The 18,365-nt window shown below is 39.1% G+C and overlaps 1 protein-coding gene across 1 annotated transcript in view; it reads left to right on the top strand.

The window, feature by feature from the left end:
- Window positions 1-17,270, top strand: part of LOC132900615 (uncharacterized) — a 31,658-nt gene extending 14,388 nt beyond the window's left edge. Inside the window, exon 3 of the mRNA XM_060942821.1 lies at window positions 17,204-17,270. The gene's annotated coding sequence lies outside the window, so the exon portion shown is untranslated. The remainder of the gene's footprint in view (window positions 1-17,203) is intronic.
- The last annotated feature ends 1,095 nt before the right edge of the window (window positions 17,271-18,365 follow it).

Below are 18,365 nucleotides of genomic sequence, written 5' to 3'. Positions count from 1 at the left end.
AAAAAGAGTGACTTTCAGGGAGGCCTGCAAGTGCCAGGAAATGCATTAGAATGCATCTCTGAGCATGTAGAACCCATGAGATTTTGGGGGCCTAAGGCAGCCCCCAAACCCCCAGCCGTTATGACTGGTACCACTACGCTGATATTTTGGTCTAGTTAGAACCCTGATAATCCCACTTTCCCTCTCCCAATATTTGGAATATATCTTACAGTAGAAATGGGGCTGTACACTACAGACACACTTTATGCACTTGTGCTTTTGTTTGTCACTTGAAAGTGGTAATTAGTGCCTCATACTCATACAAAGAACCCTCATGCTCAGGAAGAAACCTTATACACTCTGAAAGATGTACAATTCACCAGAAGATATATATTAATCAAATATTAGCAGCACTATTCAGTACATGATTGAGCTTGACAAAAAAAATCTACTAACCACAATGCGACTATTTTCTCCCACAGCTACATTCACTCATAAAAAAGGTATGACAAAACAGATTTTAAAAAATATCTGATCTAGATTTTCTGTATGAAAGTCTTTGAGTATAAGTTTCAGAAATGTATTCACATGGCATGCTAAGAAAATTATTTAATCAGTAAAGAAAAAGGACAGTTAATCAATGATTGCTTCTTTGTAGTCAAAGTTTTCTTTGTGTTGCAACATTTTTACAGTATGCATCATTTAACAGAACTCATACTTTTTATGGTATTATATGGAGTGAAGGAACAATATATCAACTTCAGGAACCTTTGTTCTGGAACTCGTCTTCTACACACACCAATTTGATGTCTACTCTAACCAGGGTTGACCACAGGATTGTTAAATCCCAAAGGTTATTCATGGTTGTTGTGTTGTGTTGTTTCAGTTGTCACAAATCAAAATGCAAAAAAGAAGAAGATGCAAGTCAAATCCCTAAACTACAGAACTTCTCTTATTTCCAAAATAAATAAAGTAAATAGAGATTCAAACTAGAAGGGCACTCAGTAGATTGCACGCCTTTGTCAAGCCACATATTATCAACATAAAATCACTTGAAGCTAGGATAATATTAAAGTTGTACACCAACTTTCATCAAAGTCAATTCACTACTTTTTGAGTTACTTTGGGAACAGATGAAAACAATCCTGGATCCACATACATATCTGAATTACATCAAAATCTAATCAATTGTTCCTTGGCCCATGGCTCACCTTTTCTCAATTTCATCAAAACCCAGTGTCAAAATTTAATCAATAACCCAGTGTCATAACCATTCATATTGACCAGTAACATGGTTAGGTCTCTGGTGTGTTGTTATCTGTGTATTATTATTTAACTGCATTATTGCTTTCTTTTTTGCTTATTGTTTTATTTTTGCAAATTATTTTAATGATGGTACTTATGCACTGGCCAGGCACATGTAGTGCAATTAAGGGAAATGAACCTGTGGCCCATTGACCAGAATATTGACTTTGACTGCCACTGCAAGCAATTAAACTTAAGCAGGTCAGCATTTATTGCCCAAACCTTTTGCTTCACTCCCACTAGAACTACAAAATTGAACTGAACTGAACTGAACTGAACTGAAAGGCTTTTCGAGCAGAACAAAACAAGTGGATGTGATACATGATGGCTGAGAAAAATATATCCCTGTTGTAGTTTGGTACCCCTCTTTTTATAACTATTTGTGCAACATAAAACACATTTCTAATTTTAACTTTACTGTATATTAAAAGTTACTTAATCTTACAATTTTGTTTAATTATTCAAATACACTATATGGCCAAAAGTTTGTGTACACCTGACCATCAAACCCATAGTTTTTGAACATGCCAGTCCAGATTTAGTCCCCTTTTGCTATTATAATAACCTCCACTTTTCTGGGAAGGGTTTCCATGAGATTTTAGCTGTGGGTGTTTGCCCATACAGGCCACACCAAACCTTGTAAAAGCATGTTTTCAAGGACTTCATTTTGTGCATAAAATAAATTATGGGACAGTATTTGGGACTGTGGGGACCATTGGGAGTCATATACAGTATTATGCAAAAGTCAGTGAGCAGGCTATTGTTTTCAGTCTAATGGGCATTCACTACTTATTGTTAATTATTTGTCAGCATAAAAATAATGATGGGAAAATGTACAGTACATCAATTCCATTTTCCATTCCATCTGAACAGCCATTCAGGTCTTAAAGTTCAATATTATAAAGGTAATGTTTATATATTTCATACTGTTTTTATTGTTTGAAGACCTGTGTAGTGTTCTGTTAAATACATTTTCCCAACTTTTTTGTTCATTACTTTTTATTGTGCATAAATCAGACAACAGTAAAAACTGTATGCAATATGCAAATACTTAATTTGAAATATTGAAATTTAACATTTACTTGCATAAATAAGTACTGCATGGCTGTTTGGTTGAAAATGGAATTAATGTACCGTACATTTTCACATTATTACTGTTTGCCATTAAATAATTAACAACATACTCCTGAATAATAATTTTAGTGAAAACAACAGTGGTCTCTGACTTTTGCACAGTACTCTTTGTATATCCATCCATTATACGTAGCCACTTATCCCGTGCAGGGTCATGGGCAAGCTGGAGCCTATACCAGCTGACTATGTTTCATATGCAGCACTAAACACTTCTTTCTCTAAAAGTGATAAATAAAAAGCAAACATTACCCACATGGAAATATAACATTGAATATTTAAATAATATTGTCTGGCTTTGAGTGGTCTATCAGATATATTCCATTCAGCTAGCATGATATTGAACGAGTTGAAGACGAGTTCAGTATCATGCTAGCTGAATGGAATATATCTGATAGACCACAAAAAAAAACCCAGCCAATATTATTATTATACATACACACTCTCTTCATATCAGCAAACACTACCTTACCCGCAACTCAGTGCTGTTAGTGCGGCAGTCCAGTCAGCTTCCAGCTGATGTAGCATAGAGCAGCAGCGTTAGCGAAGGCCAACACTAGCTTACCCGGTGCTGTTAGCACAGTCGTCCAGTTACATTCCAACTGGTGTAGTGTTAGCGAAGGCTAACACTAGCGTAGTCAAGCCAAATATTATTATTATTTTCCCCGTGTAATTTACTTAGTTACTTTTAAAATCAACATCGACTAGCTTTTATCTCTAAATTTGTAGTTTATTTCTTTTATATATATCCTTTTTTGTATACTTAGTACTTTTGCACTACTCCTTCACTGCCTTATCTTTTTCTCTTTATATATTTTGCTGCTGTAACAATGTACATTTCCCCTTGTGGGATAATAAAAGGTTATCTTATCTTTTCTTATCTTACACACAACGGAGCTACCTGGCAGCCAAAATTCTCTCAAAATCTTTGGTATTTAAGGAAGCAAACCTGGTGACCATGTTTGTTTACAAATTGTCGCTTGCTAGCATGGAAGTTTTACATCTCCAATGTGTGATGTCGTGCTGTCTTGACAATGTGCAATATTGTAACAATATTGCATGCCCATTCTCCACTGGGTAGAGTGGCGTAATACATGTAGGATAGCGATATGATAACATTATTGCATGCTATCGAACCAAATGAATGAAACCCATGAGAAGGGAATAGAATACATGTTTTTATTCCATGGAAAAAAGTGTCCTGTATGTATAATAATACAATATATAGTATTTATAATTTGGAAACATGTTTATAATATGCTGACAATATATTCCAGTATATTTAATTTTTATTTAATATTAGCAGACCTGAAATGTATGAATACTTAAGGTTGAGGATAGTGACATGTTTACACATATTTATGTGAATTCTAACAAAAAATTGAAGATTATGGATAAAAGACAGAGTGAAAGATCATTTGTATGCAGAAAGATACAGCTGCTGATCTTAGAGTAGAAATCATTTTCCTGTCGAAATGGCAGCAGCGAATGAGGCAAACTGTGCATGGTACTCAGCCAACTGGATTTTTGCTAAGCACCTTAGATCTTCACAGTGTTGCTCACTCTAAATTGAGAACATGAAGCACCCAAGGATTTAGGGAATGAGGTGGATTGGAGATATGAACACAGAGGAAGCTGACATAATACTGAAAGGACAGTTTAGAGAGGAGTGGCAGTAACAGAGGCTTGTTTGTAGAATGTACTGATTGAAGAAACAAAGAAAGATCATATAAGAAAGAAAGCACAACTTTATTCATCACACACTTGTGAAATTTCCTCTCTGCATTTAACCCATCTGAAGCAGTGAACACACACATGCACACACACGTGAGCAATGAGCACACACACACACCCAGAGCAGTGGGCAGCCATGCTAACAGCGCCCGGGGAGCAGTTGGGAGTTAGGTGCCTCGCTCAAGGCTGTCCCATATTAACCTACCTGTAACCTGCATGTCTTTGGACTGTGGGGGAAAACAGTGCACCCAGAGGAAACCCACACAGACAACATGCAAACTCCACACAGAAAGGCCCTTGCCGGCCACTGGGTTCAAACCCAGAACCTTCTTGCTGGGAGGCAACCGTGCTAACCACTACACCACCGTGTCACCCTATATAAAGGGAAGGGTGGCTGAGTTTCCCTTGAAAGAAAACAGCAGCTTAAAGGAGACGAGTTACAGTGAAATATTGGTATCATCTATAAATGGCATGAATAGGTTCATGAGTCAAAGTGTGTGAACCTGAATGGTCTGGGGTGATGGAGCTGACGGATATTAATTAATGACCAATCTTCCTAATCCACCAAATGTTACCACATTGTCAAACATTGGTGGAAACTTGACAATAACACTCAAGTGTGTTGTTTTAACATTTCATTCCAGATTTAGCCCCAACTGCTGTCAGGAAAGCTTTCTACTAGATTTTGGAGTGTGGCTGTGGGAATTTGTCTGGTCAGGCTCAAGAACATTTGTGAGGTCAGGCACTGATGTAATCATTTATGTTTTCAGATTGCCAGATGTCATTTCATGGTGAAAATTAACTAGTTTATGCTTCTAGCACAGGAACACAAATCTGGCTGGGAACACAAAACCAACACCTGTTGCTCACCCTGATTGTGCCTTGGCTTTTTTGAATTTAGTTTAGTTGGGATAGATAGATCATCTTTATAAGTATGGCTTCAATGCAATTTCTGTTGAATACAGTGGTGTAGTGGTTAGCACTGTTGCCTCACAGCAAGAAAGTCTTGGGTTCGAGCCCAGTGGCGGCCTTTCTGTGTGGAGTTTGCATGTTCTTCCTGTGTCTGCATGGGTTTCCTCTGGGTGCTCCAGTTTCCCCCACAGTCCAAAGACATGCAGGTTAGGCTAATTGGTGGCTTTAAATTGACTGTAGGTGTGGATTGTTGTTTATTTCTATGTATCAACCCTGCAATGACCTGGCGACTTGTCCAGGGTATACCCTGCCTCTCTTCCATAGTCAGCTGGATAGGCTCCAGCTTGCCCGTGACCCTGCACAGGATGAGCGGCTACAGATGATGGATGGATTTTTTTTCCTTTTTATTGGTTATGCAGAAAATTTAAGAAGAAAGACACATTTTATTTCTTTTTATTTGAATAGATTAATTAGTCTGTTTGGTGTAGTTAATTTTCGTGTGGTTGGGTTCTGAAGACAACACCCCGATTCTTTTTATTTTTTATTTATTTTTTTCACATATTCAAAGCAAACACCTCCTTCATTTTTGTGTGTTATGGCCTGAACTAGACTGGATCATAACAGTAATCTTAAAGTGGCAGCCAAGCAGACCATTTGGCTGTGCTGGCATCAGATCTAAAGAGTGACCTCTGCATGCAAAGCAGATTGCAAAGGCAACCCAAAAACTTTTGAATACCCCCAGGACAAAATGAACAAGACAAATAAATTTCATTTGTAGCAAAAAGATATTTAATATAGTTAGGACTCACAGATGCCCCTTCGTGATCTCAAGTAGCAAAAATATTCAACTATTTTATGCTAAGATATTATTACTATAAGCCCTGTGATGACCTGGCGACTTGTCCAGGGTGTACCCCGCCTTTCACCCATAGTCAGCTGGGATAGGCTCCAGCTTGCCTGCGACCCTGTAGAAGGATAAAGCGGCTAGAGATAATGAGATGAGATGAGATGAGATTATTCCTATATTTAAAAAAATAGCTCATAGATTGGAATTTCTCTTTCTGGATGTGATTTAAATATTCTCTCATAAATTGATAACTGCTCTTGTATCCTCTGAACAACTTTTGGATATTCTTAATATAATATTCATCCCAGTGTATCCCATTGGCTGCACATTAACTCTGATTTACTGTATTCATCATTACTCTATTTATTACATATTTCTTATATACATCCGAATCCTCCTTAACTGGCCAATGCTTCCGGAGTGGTAAACAGGACCCTCTCCTTTCACAGCCATGCCTTTGTAACATGTGCAGAATGTGGTTGTCTTGTTGAAATATCCCTGGAAAAGATGTCATCTTGAAGGCAACATATGTTGTTCCAGCATCTCAATGTACTTTTCTGCATTAATGCTACCATCACAGCAGTGTAAGTTACCTTTGACAAGGGCACTGATACAACCCCATACCATGACAGACCCTGGCTTTTGGGATTTGTTGCTGGATGGTCCTTTTCATCTTTGCTCCGGAGCATACAGCATCCATTTCTTCCAAAAAAGACCTGGAATAATGATCCGTCTGAACACAATACATGTTTCCACGGTGTGATGTCCATCCTAGATACCAGTGAGCCCAGAGAAGTCCACAGTGCTTCAGGACACAGTTAACATAAGGCTTTCTTTTTGCACAGTAAAGTTTTAACTGGCATTTGTGGATGTAACTCTGTATTGTTGTGCTTGACAAAGGTTTGCCAAAGTAATACCGAGCCCATGTGGTTAAATCATCTACATATATAGATGAATGACAGTTCTTGATGCAATGCTATCCGAGGGATTGGAGATCACGAGTGTTCAGCTTCGGCTTGTGCCCTTGCCCTTTATGCATTGAAATTCCTCCAGATTCCTGGAATCATTTTGCACTGTAGAGAATGAAATATTCAAATCCCTTCCTATCTTTCTTTGAGGAACATTGTTTTTAAACATTTCATTAATTTTCTTATGCATCTGTTGATAAACTGGAGATCCTCGGCCTATCGTTGCACCTCAAAGACTAGGCCTTTCCTGGATGCTGATTTTGTTCCAAATCATGATTCCAATCACCTGTTGACATCACCTATTTCAAATCACATCATTATTTAATTGTTTTACCTCATTACTTGCCCTAAATTGTCCCTATCACAATTATTTTTGGAATGTGCTATAGATCTGAAATGCAGGAATGGATGTATGTTAACAAATGAAATTAAATTGACCAAACAAAATGTCTTCATACTGTTTGCAATGAAATACAAGGCAAAGTAAGTTTAGAAAGTTCACTGCCTTCTTTTTTATTTGCATTTTCCATACTGTCCAATTTTTTTTTTTTTACGTTTTGAGGTTGTATATAATATATAAAAATAAATATTAGTTGATAAAATATTTTAATGCTCATTTTGTTTTATGGTTTGTTGCTTTGTTGCATGATCTTGGAAAACATCTAGGAATTTTTTTTAACATAGATTATAAAATATATTTTTTTCTTTTAGTTTCATAGCGATACCTTCCAGGATGGAATGTTTTTGCACCGGTGTGTACACAATCCTATCTTAACACATAGGATATGCTCAATCAATCCATAGTTTAAAAGCATACACGGACAAAACTGCTTCGAATATCAGAAGGTCATGTTGGCATCAGCTTTCAATTTGTCAGCAGTAGCACTTTTCCTTGTTTCTGTCCTTGTTGCAGAATTCCCATTCATCATAATAAACTGAGTTGACTGTCCATTTATCAAGCCATGCTGGCTGTATTAAGGCCGAGGGGCTGAAGGGGTGTGGAGGTGGGTAGGCATAGTCATACTGAGCTAAAATTACTTGAACAAGAAGTAAATTGAATAAAAACAGGCATTTATATTATTGAACTGATTTTCTTTTATTTAAAATAAAATATTGCTTATAATATTTTTTAGTCCTTGACATGTACTTTTGTCCTTTATATTTAAGAGTTTCTAGTAAATATAATATAATTATTTCAGTTTGGAAATTGAAATTTATTTAAATCTGCTTGACATATACAGATGCACGTTAGCTCTTTTCATATACTGTGTAATATATAGTGCAGTTGCTACATTTATAGTGTATGTAAAAGATATGTCATGATATATCACTTTTCTCCTGACTTGCCTCATGCATATTTGCATAACTCGTATGTAAGAATGAAATACTCACTCTCCCTGCTGATTAACCTATAAGTTTGAGATTCAGGCTTACATGCATTTTGACTAAACATGATTTATTTTGGCATGTGCCCCTGCATGTACTATGTTGGTAAACTCTCTAATTAATCAAGGGTGATAGACCTTCTTTAATCAGAAAAAAAAAAAAAAAAAAAAAAAATATATATATATATATATATATATATATATATATATATATATATATATATATATATATATAATTTATTTATTTTTTTTGGACTAGGATGCAGTCCAACACAAGTAATCTGTTGAGTCTATATCATAGTAAAGATTGGGGATAATTGTCTAGAATCTCCATTTTTAGTTTCATTATTTGCTGCAACAGCTTAGAATAAAGTGTGTAATAGTGCAGTGTCGGGGTCTATGCTGTAGTGAACACCCTGTAATCATGTCTACATTACAAAGGCACTTTGTATTTATTACAAGACATTCTTAATACTGTATATTTTTCTCTCTGTAATCTTATCTCAGTGTTCTTTGGAACATACTGTAGTCTTATTCTTTAGTCATGTGTAATTAGATGGGCTCTTAAGTTCACTGGGATATCCCAATGTGCCCTAATATGGGCATAGAGTGTGGGCATGTCTCAGATGGCCCACACCTTGGTGGTGACAAAAGGAAGCCAGTCGTCAAAATATGGTACTATGCCTCTATTGCAATCTGAAGTGACAGAACTGACTGCTGAGAAGGATTTTGAATTGGAATGCCTGTCCTTGGAAGACAAACCTTATGCCATGCTCACAACCTGCCGTAAGTGTTTTGGACACGCATGGGTCACAGGGTTTGGTAGTTTGCAGCCGTGCCGCAGATTCGCGGTGAACCCGGGGGAAAGTTTGGGAGAGGAGTACAGGCAAATTACTTGTCAAGTACAGGTTGCACACCTGACTTCCACAAAGCGTGGGAAAAATTGCGTCGTTAGCCCATGGAAAGCATATGTCTGACACACATGATCAGTGCGTGTCACTGAGTGTGGGGTGCATGTGACTTGCATTTTACCAGTTTCCTGCGCTAGGAGTATGGGCTGCACTTGTGAAGCATGTGTGACGCATGTGATTAGCACGTGACAATCACTCAAGACTTGCGCGTAACACAAGCCAGGAGTGGGTATAAAACCAGCGTGTCTGCAGCATTCTACATCTGTCTTTCAGCTGAAGAACAATATCACTTTGTGCTGCTCCTCAGCTTCTATCATCTGCCTATAAGGGTCCAACTCCCTCAGTCGTTGTGGCGGTATGGCGACAGCCATCTTCTTCCTTTCTACAATGCTACACGTTACATGATCAGTTTCTTGGTTCCTCCCCAATATATATACCCAGAGTCTTGCCCCTCATGTCACATGCAAGTCGTATGCACTGCACGTATGCCACACATAGGGGTAGAAAGTGAGACGTACTGCTGTCTCGGGGGCTGCACAAATAGCAAGTGTGGAGTACTTGTGTAGTACTTCTGAGGTATGTCACTTGTATAATGACCATGCATCACTCGTGTATCTTACTGTCATCGCAAAGCCCCTACTAGCCGTGCTGCTGACTTGGTTCAGGTGTACAAAAAGAGTACGGGTCCCATACATAGTGTATGCATTCTTGATTTTTTGCAAGACCTGTAGAATTTGCATGTGCAGGACCAAAAGTCTCCATAGCAAATCTGCAACCTTCTACGGCACTGAACACACGCAAGTGTCGCACAAGTCTCAAGCACAGTTTTGCCAAATTTTTTATTGTAGACCGCCCGTAGTAGCACATATGGCGGGTTGTGAGTGAGCCTTTAAAAAGCATTTGTGCTCTGGTGGAATAGGAAATAGAGCAGCATGGTGGTGCAGAGAAGCCTTTCTGTGTGGAGTTTGTACATTCTCCCCATGTCTACGTGGGTTTCCTCCAGGTGCTCCGGTTTCCTCCATCGTCCAAAGACATGGAGTTAGGCTAATTGGCTACTCTAAATTGTCCATGACTAAAAGCAGTGCAGCAGAGAAATGACTAGGCACTTACTTAGGGACCCAACCCAGAACACTCTGGATAGGCGAAGAATAGGAATGTGAACATATGCATTGTGCATATCCACTGGTATGATCCAGTCTTGTGGCTACCTGGCAGGAATAATATCAGACAGCCTTAATATGCAAAAGATCAGGGGTTTTAGGGAGCAGTAGAGCCATGCCAAATCTAGAATCAGAAGGAAACCACTGGCAGAAACCACTGGTGCTCAAACCACTAGATGGTGATCATCCTCACATTACAGAGACACTGGCTGCAGCAGGATGGATCATGAAGAGTGGCTTGTTAATAGTGCAGAGCCCAAGCTATGTATTTTTGAACCTAACACATTCTGGAGCCAGATTTTGGAGCTAAATTGTTCTAATCTTCAATACCCAGTTTTGGTGATTTTATTTGAGTTACCATAGCTTTCCTGTCAGTTCAAAACAATCATTCTACTCTGACCTCCCTCATCAACAAGGCATTTCTGTGTGCAGAAGGATTACATGAATTTCAGAGTTTCTTAGGATTCGGTATGTCCCCTTGTTTTGCTTTACTGACAGTGTGACTCCACAATTTTGTCTGAAACCTGATGATTCATGTTAGATCAAATTCATCAAAGGGTCATCTGAACACATGCTTCAATAGAAGTGAAAAGACTCAGAAAATCTGATCTTTTGTACATGGTCAATGTCACAAATAGTGACAGAGAAACAGTGCAGAATATTGAATATCAACATTTTTGTTTTAGAGTTTTCAAAATTCACATATATTACAGTATCAACTCAGACAGATGAGAAATGTTTATAGACAAGTAGTGAAAATAGCTCCCAATTTATATACAGAAATTTAATTTACTACAACCACTACAAGACAGTGGGGATTCTACCAAACATGGGTTTCTAAACATGGAAAGTCTAGATTATTGTGGTGGAACAAAAAAAAAAATCTCTAAAACCTAAAAGAACAGCAAATATCATAACCTAGTTTTTGAAAACAAGGTTAAATTTCTTTTGCCTTGTGCAAACCAAAATACTCACTGATATTTTGTTGCACAATTGACTATGAATATAAAAGACTGTTCACTTTAATGAACTGCAGCTCATTGCTCAGCTGTAAACCATAGTAGAATTTTTATAAAACTGCCTGTAATGAAAAAAGGTTAGAAATGAATGTTAAGAAAGTCAATGCCAGTAATGCAATGTGATGCCCTCCAATCAATTAAACAACAATAGTTGGTCTAAATTAAATGTAAAATAATGTGCATATTTTTTTTCATTTAATTCGGGGATTAATCAGCCTCTCGTTACTGAATCTATAGCAAGATTTCTGTGTATCTGATCTGCCTACAGTGGCAGTTTGAGGCCAAGTCATAAGGGCTTCGTTTTCAAGAGTGTCTGAATAATGCATCTTTCCTGAACTCAGTTGTTTTTTCCCCTCTCTCTCTCTCTCTCTCTCTCTCGCTCTCTCTCTTTAATCTCTTATATTTAGTACTGAGAACATATTGTGCTAGAGGGAAAAAAACTGTTGGAAGTAAATATGGATATGGTTATATCTCTAGTTGTGACACAACTATAGACCATTAAAGTGAGACCTCATCATGAACTGCTGGAACATGTCAAGGGAGACTTGACTTAACAAGATCTGGAACACAGGAACGGCATTAACAAAGATGAAAGGCATCACCAGTTACTTACAATACCGATTTGATATCTTCTTGAGGGGATGATATGAATTAAGTGAACATCTGTAGACATCATGAGTCTTTTGCAGTTCTATTAAATCAACTGGCCTCAGAGTGATGGATTATTGATATCTGAGAACTTGTAAAGTAGTTTATCCATGTGTTTCATGTGACCACACTTTATAATCCTTGTAACTTTGCGGGCTAAACAGGGGACTAATTGCATCAATGTTAATGTGTCTGTGCTTCATTTGATTTCATTTATACTGATAATCAGTGGCGGCTGGTAGTCTTTCAAACAGGGGAGGCTGGTCGGTTACGATATTTCCAGATTTTAAAAGAAAAAACATCAATTTTGCCCATACTCTTGCCTCTGATCTGGCTGATTGTTGGCAGCTAGCCTGGCAAGCCAGACTAAATGTGAATATTTAGTTTGGCCTCGATCTGTAGACATTTCCGAAGCGGGTAGGAGGAACAAACCGCTGTCTTTCAAACTGTCTCTGTGCGTATAGACCCCTTCGCAGTAAACGTCATTCATACGTAAGCGGAAATTGCGCGCGCAGCCTGGACCCAAAAAAGACTCAGAAATGCCTAGTTGTTGTTTTTTCGGGTGTCAGAATCGTAGCAGTGATGGGGTTAAAATGTTCAGAATTCCAGCAGGATCTCACCCATTCCAAAAAAATTGCCAACGTCTATGGCTACAAGCCATCAAACGTGTAGACTGGGATGAAAGCACCATCAAAAATGCACGGGTTTGCAGCGCCCACTTCATCACAGGTAAGATCAGGCTATTTATTAAATCTTTCTTTTTTATTCTTTCTAGTCTTCGTTTATTGACGTAGCAAAATACTTTGGTAGCGTTTGTCTAATTAGCTGGGTCATAGTTACACAATGTAATGAATATTGTTAGCATGTTAACTTAGCTTTGCATGCAATTTTGTTTGTAGGAGAGGTCTCGCTTGACTCAAGCAGTCCAGATTTTGTGCCATCATTATTTGTGTATGCCGAAAATCACAATTTTAAAGCAAGGATGGAAAGGTAAAACTGTGTGCCCTCACTCTAAATGCCAACTTACATTGACTGCTCTAACCTAGCTCCCGCCCCATTCAGTTTCATTTCTGGTCTCTGCCTCTCGCTTTTTACGCAGCTCTGATTTCTCTTAGCTGCACTCTTTACACTATCATTCCTTTCATGCCATTACCTCCTGCAAATTGCTGTTTAGTGTTGGTATTTGCTGTTGTAGCTAAAGCCACATTGCCATCACATCACTGGCATAATTTGATTAAAACAAAATGAATATGAATGTCCCATTGTTAATCAAGTTGTACATGCCCGCACATAACATAATCATATGCGTCTAAAGACTTGTAGGCACGAAGTTTTTCGTGGGTGTACACTGAAGTCTTGTCAATAAGGTATGAGTATATATCTGGCCATTGTATACCAGGGAACTTACTAACATCGTCCGTCCACTCTTTAATTAAATGCGGATCCGGTAGGCGATGTCCACTTCTAATCTCATCTCATTATCTCATTATCCTTCTACAGGGTCGCAGGCAAGCTGGAGCCTATCCCAGCTGACTATGGGCGAAAGGCGGGGTACACCCTGGACAAGTCACCAGGTCATCACAGGGCTGACACATAGACACAGACAACCATTCACACTCACATTCACACCTACGGTCAATTTTAGAGTCACCAGTTAACCTAACCTGCATGTCTTTGGACTGTGGGGGAAACCGGAGCACCCGGAGGAAACCCACGCGGACACGGGGAGAACATGCAAACTCCACACAGAAAGGCCCTTGCCGGCCCCGGGGCTCGAACCCAGGACCTTCTTGCTGTGAGGCAACAGCGCTAACCACTACACCACCGTGCCGCCCGGCGATGTCCACTTGTTAGAGTTAACTTATTTATGTAGCATTCTCGATCTTGTAACGACAATTGTTTGGCATAGTCTGACAGCTCATAATGCCGGTCTATAGGCAGCGCCATTGTTTCTGAGTCCAGGCTGCGCGCGCATCCTGGCAACAGTCAGTTTGTTTACAAACATGCGAAGGGGTCTATAGGCCAACGCTCTGACCAATCAGCGCAACAGTGACTGTGACGTAGTCAGAGCGACAGAAAGCAGTGGGGGAGGCCTTGAAATTAAATAATTTTTCAAAATGCGTATTAATTAATAAACAGGTTCTAGATATTAAGAATTTTGGAGATAATGACCACAAGTTTGGAGTCTGTACCACATACACATTTTTTTCCAAGTGTTTTTCAAGGGTTTGCTTAAACTGTTTTTGAGAGTTTTTATTTAGTGGTGTTTGGTGAAATAATTTCCCTTAAATTTAAAATAACGGGAAAATAAGAAACAATCAAAAAGTAATGTTTCAAAGCTGTTTATTAATTCTTCGTACTGCACAAACTAGCCCATCCTTTTGGCTACGAGCGGAGCCAGCTGGTAGATCAGACTTTTGCCATAGCCGGTCGGCAAAACAGCGAAAACGTCCTTCTTGAAAAGGAATGAGCGGAGAGCCTCTTCCTGCTCATGTTTCAACGAAAACTCCAAGTCTAATTCTTCTGAAACTGATTCCAAAGCGGAGTCAAACGCGTGCTGTTCACTAGCCCGTAGCCATCTTTCCTGTTGTGCTTTCTCCAGCGTCGTGCAGCTTTGTCATCACTCCTGCAAAAGCCCGCCCAAAGAATCCAAACAAAAACCTTGCATTGTGATTGGCGGGCACGATTTGATGCCCGGGGTGTTTTTTGTTTATATGGTGCGATGCTAGACCCATTCGCTAGGCAAAAAATATTTTTGGCCGCTAGGCGGTTGGGTCTAGTTTACTAGGCTAGTTGGCAGCGTCACAAACTGTGAAATAACAGGTTCTTTTGGCCCATTAGCCTACTGTCCAATATACATGATGGTGGTGTTGGGGGGAGGGGTATATTTTAACATTTTATATTTTAAAATTGTGGCATGTTGTTTAAAAATTGATCATTATTGAAAGCAGCTCTTTGTCAGGAACCTCAGCAGTAGAGCTGGGTGCCACACATTTCATTCAATGACACTTTCCCTATATTTTACTTATTTTGACTGAGAAATGTTTTATTGACAATTTTGATAACCCTTCACTTTTAATCCAGGTCTGTAGTGTGAAATGTTCTCGGCTGTGTTTTTGTTTAAAAATGTTTTCCAAATTGTAGCTGTGTTTAATTCATATCCAGAAAAATATATATTCCAATATAATATACTCAGCATAAACATTTTAAATAGATTCTATATTTTTGGTCCATCCATGACATATTACTAAAGTAGCCTATTTACTGTTGTTGATGTGGGTCACTTGCTGTTAGCCAATTCACTTTCTCGTACCAGGAGAGCTGAAAGGAACGAGTATTATTCCCTACCTTTTTCACCAAGTCAATTTGAGGCGTTGGTCTACCCTGCTCTTTAATTTAAATTTTTTCCTCGAAAGGAAGACTGGCAAATGGCTTTGGCAAAATTAAATCAGCAATGCTTGGCATCCGTGCGCAGTTTTCTTGCTAGCTGACTAGCCCCCTCAAGTTCAAGTTCAGTCACTCAAATAAACGAAATTTCTGGAACTAAGATAGCAAACTTGACAACACTATATTTACAATTTATTTACAATGAAAATATATACTAACTAAAAAAGCTGGTAGAAACTGTATGTAATGAATGAAATCGAAATGTAAGCTGATCTCTTACAATACACCACAGCACTTGCGAATCCACATGGGACTGAACTGAAATTCACCGCTGCCTGTCTATAGTTGAAACAAGCTGTCAATCAAAGAAAATATCCGGCTGCTTTCATCAATCACCAGTCTCCTCGCGGAAACTGCCATGTCCCTCCCATGTGAGGTTGGGAGTCCGGTGGGCGGGCGTTTTCACAGTATTTGTCCAATAACCGTCTTGCATTTTGAGATTGAAAAGCGCAGAGCTCCCAAATGCCATTGAAGTGCACTGAGGCTGTGCTGCATCGCGCTGTCATGAGGGGGAAAAACTCACGCACACATTAAAGTTATAAGGGAATGATTTTGCACTGTAGTTGGGTTGAGCACATACAGTATATTTCTATGATTCTGGATCTGAAATAGCAATGTTATAAGGTTGGCTATAACATAAGCCTAGCGCAATTCATCCTACACGATGTTCGTCATTTTTAGAGGAGGCTGAGCCTCCCTCGTTGTCTTAGAGCAATCGCCCGTGCTGATAATCGACTGGGGTGGCAGGGTGGTGTAGTGGTTATATATGTGTTATATATACACATTGGAGGGATGCAATGAGACTCCAACCAGACACAGGGCACCAGGATGAATCAGGCAGGTCCGAGAAGCAGAAGAGGTCAGCATCTCGATCCCAGGACTGACATGTAACTCCGAGGGACCGATTTTTTTTTTTTTTTGGGGGGGACAGGTTGTTAGGTATCCCCAATGTCACCTGAATAAGTAGGAACAGTATACATATTGCACTGAGTATAAGCAGGGACTCTGGCAACTAACTATGACAGCATAACTAAAAGGGGAGAGCCAGAAGGTAACACAGGCATGAGGGAGCCCCAGGACATAAAGCAGCAGCCACTACACCATCAACAAGCTCGAGTGAGTAAGCGAGTGGGGGACTGACAGCATCCATACATTCCAGTTTACCAAAACACTCTATGTCTTAGGACCCTCCAGATCTACACCTTTACCTCATAAACACCATTAACAAAAGGTGTTATGTGTCTGTGTGGGTTTCCTCTGGGTGCTCCAGTTTCCCCCACAGTCCAAAGACATGCAGGTTAGGCTAATTGGTGGTTCTAAATTGACCGTAGGTGTGAATGTGAGTGTGAATGGTTGTTTGTCTCTATGTGTTTGTCTCTGCAATGATCTCGTGACTTGCCCTGCCTCTCACCCATAGTCAGCTGGGATAGGCTCCAGCTTGCCCGTGACCCTGCACAATATAAGCGGTTACAGATAATGGATGGATGGATGATAATCAACTCCCCTATACACATAGGCATATCCTTGACTTGCAAGTGATGTCAAAGCAAAATAGAAACCCGGATGTCGGCCATGTTGGTGGATATACTGTACAAATTGCAGGGTCAAGCGACATTCCATACAAAACATAGTCGTGTGCACAACTCTCTTTGTTTTTCCACTGCTTTAAGTGTTCTTTTAGCTATGCCATATCTTTGTGCTGTGTATGGTTGTGGTCACAACAGTACTTGTGACCGTGGCACATTCCGATCTTTTAGAATTCCATCCGTGATTCAGAAAGAGGGTGAGGAAACTCTGAGGCTTAGTACGGAGAGGAGACAAGCATGGCTGAACAACATTGGCAGGGCTGATCTAACAGAGGCTAAAACCAAAACAGCTCTTGTTTGTAGTAATCATTTTATCTCAGGTGAGATTCAAAAGCTTTCTCAATAATGTCATGGAAGAATTTTATTTCATGTTCCTAGAATTTTGCTATAAAATGAGTGTTCTCTTGTTGTGGTTCACTCGGTCATTGTTATAATTTTAACACGTGCATTACCATTTCGCTTCTAGGAGCGCCAGCAAAATTATACAAAAGAAACAATCCAGACTGGGCACCCGCTCAGAAACTGGGCTATGTTTTGTCCAAGATTGATTCTTTGGCACCCAAACCAAATAGAACGCGATATCTGGGTACTCGATGGTTGGTAGAAGTGTCTTATCTTCAGAAAAGTCTGCCTTTTTTAAGTAATATGGGTCAAAACCACACATATCTATCTTCTCTTTGTATCGAATCTTCACTCGACTGTTCAAATCATGGTAATACTGAAAAAATTCAGCATTGTTTACAGACACACTTTCAGTGGCTGCCATTCTAGTTGCTTTGTACATCCACCATCATGGCGGACTCTCATGATGTAGCACATTTTGATCACATGGTTGCAAGTCATTTACAGGAGACCAAGCACTTCATAAACTTACCCAAACAAGATGCCACCTACCCAGCTGAACATAGCACACAACCCAAATGAGCAGTGTAGTTCTATTCGTTTGGATGTTTGGACATAGCACGTAACCCAACTTGGCAGTGCAGCACTGTATGGTTCTACTTAAGGTGGAAGCAGGTGAATTTTCCTGTTTAAGAGTGACACAAAGCATTTTAAATAATAATAATAATAATAATAATAATAATAATAAATGCTAACAACCAGAAAGGTTATTAGTGAATATAAACTAGTACAATAATGAATACATAATACATAAACTAATACAATAAGAATTCTGCAAGTAATATTAGCCCATAAAATGTACAGGATGCCACATCATCTTTAAGCAAAATTGGGTTGATAAAGGTATTATTTATGTTTAAGTGATCTCTTTGATGCCAATGGTTTATTGTTTGGTTATTGGAATTTCTTCTTCTTAAATCCTTTCCTGTAA

The sequence above is a fragment of the Neoarius graeffei genome, chromosome 16 (genome assembly GCF_027579695.1).
Source record: "Neoarius graeffei isolate fNeoGra1 chromosome 16, fNeoGra1.pri, whole genome shotgun sequence".
Classification (NCBI taxonomy): Eukaryota; Metazoa; Chordata; class Actinopteri; order Siluriformes; family Ariidae; genus Neoarius; species Neoarius graeffei.
The sequence above is the reverse complement of the archived record's forward strand: the minus strand, read 5'-3'. Positions and strand labels throughout refer to the sequence as shown.